General features: G+C 38.2%; 1 long non-coding RNA gene across 1 annotated transcript; it reads left to right on the top strand.

Moving 5' to 3' along the window:
- Nucleotides 1–5,773: 5,773 nt before the first annotated feature.
- Nucleotides 5,774–7,889, top strand: LOC123874128. Its single transcript, XR_006797836.1, has 3 exons — nucleotides 5,774–5,854; nucleotides 6,172–6,173; nucleotides 7,879–7,889. It is a non-coding gene; the product is annotated as an uncharacterized LOC123874128 (long non-coding RNA).
- Nucleotides 7,890–8,433: the final 544 nt, after the last annotated feature.

The raw sequence follows: 8,433 nt of genomic DNA, 5'->3' as shown, positions 1-8,433 counted from the left end.
CCAACTCAGGGTTTTATAGGATTATTCGAATTAAAGGCGGAGCAGCTTTTAAACACGACCATTTTATTCCAGTCAGGGTGAAAAGAGAAAGGAGATACAATTGATTTGATAGATATTTAACAGATTACATACAATAATGTAGACACAGATTTTACAAAAGTTTAGATAAAAAAAATACTAAACAACCGGAACGCAAAATCGCTTGGCGGCACGGCTTTGCCGTTAGGGTGGTAACTAGCCACGGCCGAAGTTTACACACCAGACAATTAGATTCCATACACTGTTCAGGGTTCTGGCTGTAAATCAGCGCTTTATTCTCTTGTATATCAAGACATGCAGCATTATACCTGTAATCTTTATAGGTTGTGCCACACATAACATAGTTTGTTCTAGCGCTTCTTCAGATTGAGGCATGTTGGCTTTAATGCTCAAATGGAGGAACTGCCGGGTTAGCCAACTTTTAACATGTGATGTGTGGCTCAATCCATACTAATATTATCAATGCGAAGGTGTGTCTGTCTGTCTGTATGCTAGCTTTTCGCGGCCCAACAGTTTAACCGATTTTGATGAAAGGTTCAGAGTTAGTTTACATCCTGGGGACGGACATAGGCTTTTTATCCCGGAAAATCAAACAGTTCCCACGGGATTCTTAATGGTTCATCCGTTTAACCTATTCATATTCTGAAATTTGGTTCAGAGGTAGCTTGCGTCCCGGAAATTGACATAGGCAACTGTTTATCCCGCAATATCAAAGAGTTCCCACGGAATGGTTTTTAAAAACCTAAATCCACGCGACGAACGAAGTTGTTTTCTTTCTTTCTTTCAATTACAGTTCTATACTTTTCAGTTTCTTACAGTTACAGTTCAGTTTCTTTCAATTACAGCAGCTGCCGAGTTGACATGGTCACATGGGCTCTCGCGTGACCCGACAAAACTTCATTTATTTAAATGAAGTCTTGCAGTCTCACAATAAATTTATATGTAGATTTAAATGTATCAACGTCTCTTGGTCTCGTAATAGCGTGTAATCTAATACGCATAATGATCGCATTTATCTACGGAGATAAGGGACGACATACACTTATCAGTTTCCTTACACCTACCTACTTACTTTATACAGGTTCCGTACCCGAAGAGCCAGCCTATTATTAAGCCTCCCCAAGGGATCCTAAATTCCGTCCGTCTGTCTGTCAGCGGGCTGTATCTCATGAACCGTAATGAATATATACTTGAAATTTTCGCAGTATGTCTATCACTATTGCCGCTATAACAACAAATATTCAAAAATTTCAAAACAGTCGTCAATTAAAAAAAATATTATGTGTTATTTCCAAGTCCGAGTAGCATTTAACTGTTTTTTTTTTAATTTGTGCAATTTATGGCGGACAAGTGAGTTTTACTAGGTTTCATCCCTTTTAATGCAATGGCGATGAAATCTTGACGAACTTCAGCGTACAAGTGTATGAACCCTTGTCATACAATAACGGTCTCAACAGAATGGTACCGCAAGCTATCACCGGATTGAAGGATTTACATATAATTAAATTAATAAGGAATGCATTGCATCTATTGTGTACTTGCTTGGTTCCCTGGGGAGATACCGTTCGCCCACGAGGATTGATCCGTCACGGCTACAGAAGCTACTTTTATGGTAAAATTGTGATGAAATACTTAAGCCCATACTAATATTATAAATACGACAGTGTGTCTGTCTGTCCCGGCCCAGCAGTTTAACCGATTTTGATGAAAATTGCTCAAAAATGACTCAGGGGGTATGAACCCTCTTAGCAATGGATAAGTAATAGTTAAACGTAAAGTAATGGGTATTAACTAGCATTACATTTGTTTATTGTTACTATTAATGCACAGAAGCATCAAACAGACCACCCATTAAAGATCTATAAGATCCCAACTTCGCTTCCGCCTTTTAAGTACAAAAAGCATTATCAAAATCGGTTTGAGACGTGTGTGTATGCTTTTAGTAAACAATTGTGAACTCCTAGTTAGGTACTCAGTACCTAATAGGTACTAACTAAAATAAACTGGCGAGCAGTAAAGTGGTTCAGCCACTTAGACAAATGAGTACCTACCTAGGTGCTTAAAAAAGGCATATATACCTACCTAAATTATCTAATTTAAGCAGCCATTTTTTTAAATTTTATTATTTGTTGCATAGACCTATTGATACTCTAGGTATTTGTTTCTAAAGCAGCATGAAACAGAAATAAGCATTATGTGAAAATTTCACAGATGGAGGCAAATCGCTTCGTAGATACCTACGCATCCGTAGAATTTCGACTACGTACATTTCTTAAGTGAAATTATGATAAAAGAAAGATACTTTCCTCCTTTCATTACGCAGACCGTATCAATGCACGGGGGCGCGGTTCGTTTACAATAAAATTATTCATTTCCTAGAGCATGACATTGTTTAAATGTTATTGTAATTGTGACCGCGTGACGCGGCATGTGACCGCACCACCTGACCAGTCGTCATGCTAACAAACATTCTATTTATAAACTGTTCTATAAATACAACGCAAAGAAATTATGCGTATGCGTCGACGTTTACGAGTTATGAATATGACGAATAGATAAAAATTGTTTATGAGCTGATTAATGCGGTACAAAATAACAATGCCACGTCACTCCTGTTTTTGTTGACAAGGGGGAAATTTTCTTAAGATTAACTGTCCGTCCGTGCGTCCGTGCGTCGTGTCTGTCAAAAAAACCTATAGGGTACCTACCTACTTCCCGTTCCTAGAAAATGACCTAGAATCCTGCTAGAATCATGAAATTAGGCAGGTAGGGCAGGTCTTATAGCACAAGAAAACGAAGGAATAAATCCGAAAACAGAGAATTTGTGGTTACATCACAAAAAAAATTAAAATGTGTTCACGAAAAAATTAATTTACTTATAGATGGCGCTGTTGTCATTAACTTGTTGTACATAAAAATATTAAAATATCTTGTGCGATAGTACGGAACCCTTCGTATGCGATTTCGACTCGCACTGACCAGTTTTGAGAAGGGTATTGACACAGGATGACATTAGAATCAGAATATATCCTATATTGCTTGAGGAGTGTGGGACAGCTCACAGCCCTCAAGTCTTTCAATGTTGGAGGCAATACCTACGGTTTTCAGGTCTTTCAATTTTGAGCTACGCAATGCCTATACGGTTTACAATACTAATATTTAGCTATAAATTAATCAGAGTGCTGCTTTTGATCTAGAGCCAGACGCTGATTTTGGCACTTCAATAAAATATCATCAATTTTAAACTTTGTTTGTAAAATAAATTTGTTTATTGGAAAATCGGAGCTGCGTGAGTATGACGTATAGTAGACGATAACATTTTTGACGCCATTTTTAGAGGCCAGCTGGTGTTAATTGAATAAAATTTTATTTGTTTCTTTTGCAAATTACGTCAAAAGCGCCTATTTTTGTGAATAGCTGATTAGATTTTAACCAAAACTTTAAGTAGGTATAGAAACCCTTCTTTTATATGCTAGGTACTTATGGTGAGCCTTTATACCTGTGGACCTTTATGCTCCACTCTACCCTACAAGATAATGCGCGCGATTTTTCCACGATCTGTGTTTCCTACCAATTACAATCCGGGTATCTTTAAAACAAGAGTGAATAGGCACCTTCTAGGTAAACGCGTCCCATCTTAGACCACATCATCACTTTCCATTAGGTGTGATTGTGGTCAAGCGCTTACCTATAATGATAAAAAAAAGATGATTTAAGTTTTTTTAAGGTTAGTTAAACACAACGATCTCGTTTCAAATACGAGTAGAAAAAGAGCAAGACTATTATTCATTTATAAACTTTTACATGTGCTCTTGAATCGTCGGATGCCTTTGCCACTGGAACGCGCCTTCCTACTGCGAAAACCTTTAAGAAACTTGGAAAAATTTCTAAAGGTTAAGTGTCTGCATATAAGCCGAGGGTGGGCATAAGGCGAAAAGACATAATGTGGGAAAGGAATAAGTATAAACGAAGTTTGCCCAATTAGTACCTACTCAGATTTTCGACGTATTTCTGCTTGTAATTTGGCCGGACAGCCCGCTCGAATTATCGCTTCTGAGTATCGGAAGTCAGTTACTGCAAGCACCTGTACCATAAACAATGGGTTCCGTAGACAGGACCATGTTCATTTTTGTATGAACCCTGGGCCCACTTTGTTCAACAGTGATGAAGTCCAAGTTATATGGAAGCTTGAAGGATGTGTTTCATTTCATTATAATATGGCGGCTAAGTTCTACATAGTCCACAATAATGTACTCACAGGTGAGTGAAGTCTGCCAATCCGCACTTGACCATCATGGTGGACTAGGCTTAATTCCTTCCCATTCTGAGAGAGAATGTTTAGTTGAGAATTCTTACATTTTGACCCTGCAAGGCTATCTGTGCAAAACATTTCTTGGAAATCATATTTGGCTGTCTTCACTGAGTCGTCAAAAAACAAAACACTTTTCAGAGTCACGAAAGCAAAATTAGAATAATCTTAACCTTATCATTGTGTGTCACTGATAAGGCGAAGACGAAATAAATCATCCATATCATCCATACAAAACAACTATACCTACTTTTTGATAATAAAATCATTGGTGGGCGTGGTTCATGATGTTCATTGTTGATTTATCAATAACATCATGATGCAATTTATTGAAAGGAATTATTGTAAGAGTTCGATGTGAAACAGACCATTTTATGAATAGGTTTAACCCAAATTCAGAATTAATTTAGGCCACGGCGCGGCAAATCGACACGACCAGAGAGACATCAGGCAGAACTAACAGCATGGCGTGTACAAAGTACCTACAAACGCACGTACCAAGTTTCCAACTTCGGACTGCTACATTTTCTTGACGGAAGACCCCTACCTTTTTTGTCCTGTTCCGATTTTTGACCACATTGAACTCTGGGGTATCCACATCTCACCCAACGTCAATTATTGTACATAATATACATACTAAGTAGCTTATGCCCGAGTCGTCGTCCGCGTCCAAATTTCGAACCTCTGTTTTACCCTTTAGGGGTTTGAATTTTTTTTAATTCTTTCTTAGCGGATGGCTACGTCATAATAGCTATCTGTATGCCCAGCCCAATCAGGCCAGTAGTTTAGAGCTATGCGTTGGTAGATCAATCAGTGAGTCAGTCAGTTCTTCTTTATATAATACTAGACAGAATGCCCGCGACTTCGTCCGCGTGGATTTAGATTTTTATAGATCCCGTGGGAACTGTTTGATTTCCGGGATAAAAAGTTTCCTATTTCGATTACAGGGACGCAAGATACTTCGGTACCTTTCATACAAATCGGTTATAGTGTATGAGTCTTTAGAAATCCCGTGGGAACTCTTTGATTTTCCAGGATAAAAAGTAATCTATGTCCGTCCCCGGGATGTGAGCTAACTCTGTACCAAATTTCATTAAAATCGGTTCAGCGGTTGAGCCGTGAAAACGTAGCAGACAGACAGACAGACAGACACACTTTCGCATTTATAATATTAAGTATGGATATACAGATGTACCGCAGACGAAGGTGCGGGCAAAAGCTAGTGATTATAATTCGATTTTCCTTTTGTTAGTTGATCCCCAAAAAAGGTCGATTGCACTTACCGTGGAACCAACCGGTTGCTGAGAAAACGTGTTGCGTAACAGAATTAAAGTATTTCTGACGTATGCGAAACGTGAAACTGATTGTTATGTCCTTTGTGCTTCTTTTGCATAAAAATACACATAATGAACACCACAGAGCAAATTATCTACCTAAATAAAGGAAAAGCTGAATGACTGAGTGATCTATCAACACACAGCTCAAACTACTGAACGGATCGGGCTGGTAGATAGCTTATATGACGTGGACATGCGCTAAGAAAGGATTTTTGAAGATTCAAACCCTGGGGGTAAAAATAAGTGTTTAATTTTGTGTAGTCCATGCGAATGAAGTCGCGGGCATAAGCTAGTAAAGATATGTTTCTTTTGTCTTGAATTTTGATGAGAGTGAAAATTTATCGCGCCTTGGATGAATTACTTCATCCAAGGCGCAATCCCAATGATCCGTCTAGGGTGCCGATTTTTTTTGGGCGCGCGCTGCCCATATTAACTTTTTCCTGTTTATAACAAAATGTTGTCTCGTGTTACCAAGTAATTACCCAGAAGTGTTACTGAGGTGTTATTGTGATATTGAAGTAGGTGCTTATACTGCAAAGTGGGGAAAATAATCGAACCGATTTTCCAAGTTTCAGTGATATTGCATGAATCACGTATTTCACTGGCTTTTGCAAGCAGTTTAAATCGGGTTTATGGTTTCTGGGGTTTGACTGTTTTTTGATAAAATAAATTAGACCAAAAACATGTTTTTCTTATGACAACGTTAACTTTCAGGTTCAAGTGAAACAATTTTCTAGGTAATCTAGAAAATTGATTTTCTTGTTTCCATTTCTATGGTAGCTGGTTTATGTTGTCAAGGTTCTTAAAAAACTTATTTTTCGCGTGAAAATTAATATTTAAAATAATTGCTTTATTCCTAACAAAACTTACTTATTTATAGTATTATAAATGCAAAACTGATCTGTATGTCTGTCTGTTACCTTTTTTACGACGCCTACCATACGGCCCACGATTTTGAGGTACAGAAGTAGCTCTCATCCCGAAGAAGGACATACTAAGGGCTACTCATTACATGATCCTAGAAAATCTATTGCATGCGCCTCACGTTTTTCATTTTAAATCTTACAAGTATTCTCATAGCTAACTATAATAATGATTTTATACTTTTTAGACCGTTTTAAAAACGTGGCATTTTGAAAAAAAATATTTTCTTAATTTTTTTACTTTTGTTTAAGTACTTATTTAATTATCTCTATTTCTGTTTCTATAGCTAAGAGTATGTTTGAAATTTCAAGTCTCTATAGCTACTCGGGAATTTAGTACTGAACAAACTAGGACACAAATTATTAATAAACAGAAACACAAAAAAGCAAGTTACGAGGCACTTAGATGCAAATAATTTCACATTTCACTACGATACTACCTAACCTATTCCTATATAATGTATATCACGCCTAGTGTGGCCTACGTGATCTGTAGGAGAGGTTACTGCACCCATTGCAAATATCAAATCTGCACCACATTGCAGCTAACACATCTACGGGAACACCTCCAATGAAAAATCAATCTTATTGCAATAATTTTAAAGTAGAGTTTCATTTGAATGGTTGGTGGATTTAGGATGTTTGGTATGGGTGATGGATTTTCGCATTCCTGTAATTGGTGCCTTCCCGAGTGTCCCCTCTCGTTTGTCATTTGATCCTGCAGCATATTGTTTAAATATACAGCCTTGATCACAGCGCTGAAGTATCGCTGATCTGAAAAAGATCTCAAACCTTTCGAAAGTGGTTTTTTCGTGATTCCGTTGTTTATTTTATAGTTACTACTGGTTTGGAATGCTTTTTCTACGTCGAGACATCTTCTCAGAACTGATAAATTCCCACAGCTGGACCTAGATCTACTGTTGAGATTTCCCCACACCACGGGCCTATTGTTTATGTTTTTTTTTAACATTCCCCTTTCCCCTCCAACTAAGCGTTAAGCTTGTGCTAAGAGTGGGTACGACAATAGTGCAACGGGTGGGGTTTGAACCTCCGACCTTTCGGTTTTCAGTCCGCTCCTATGACCGTTGAGCTATTGAGGCTTACATGTTTAAATGATGTATGTTGTATGTCCATTGTCCAGTGTCCACTCATGTGGGAATATTTGTTTGATAGAGAAAGAGTTTGAAAAATTTACCGCCAAAAGAGAAACTGACTGACTAGGTATATAATATTAAGGTACATCTCAAACTACTAGGTCTAGAAATTGGAGATTTTGCATGCTCTCTTTTTTTTTTCTCTCGTCTGGCTTTACAAAGATTAGCCAATGTCAAGTTTGTAGTTATTTGTAACAAGTTAGGGAAACTATACAAGTATGGACCCCGTCTGTGCCGGCGCTCGCCGACACACGCACGGCACCCCCTTAAAGCGCTTTCCAGTCAGTTTTAACAAAAAAAAAACACTCCAAAAAGGCAGAGCGCGCCCGCCAGCCATCGACATCGATGCCGCCAGCTAACACCAACACAGACGGAGATGCTCTCTCTATATAGTAGATCCCCAATAATAGGATTTTCAGAAAAAAAAACTGGGGTGGGTTAACTGACCCACTCCAGTTTTTTTACACACAACTAGCTGTTGTCAATGTTTCGACGGCGAACTCAACGACGAGCACAGCGTTGTAGAGAATAACCCCGCTGCACAGTTAACCATAATGCGGCTGTTTCATACGTTACAATATGATCATGATTAAAATATGATACTACTTAATGCACTCGGCGCCACCAGCCTGCGGTTGCGTTAATTGAAAGTTAACATGTGCCCTTTTTGT

Source organism: Maniola jurtina, chromosome 2, assembly GCF_905333055.1.
Source record: "Maniola jurtina chromosome 2, ilManJurt1.1, whole genome shotgun sequence".
Lineage (NCBI taxonomy): Eukaryota > Metazoa > Arthropoda > Insecta > Lepidoptera > Nymphalidae > Maniola > Maniola jurtina.
Note: the sequence above shows the minus strand (reverse complement) of the source record. Positions and strands in the feature narration are given on the sequence as shown.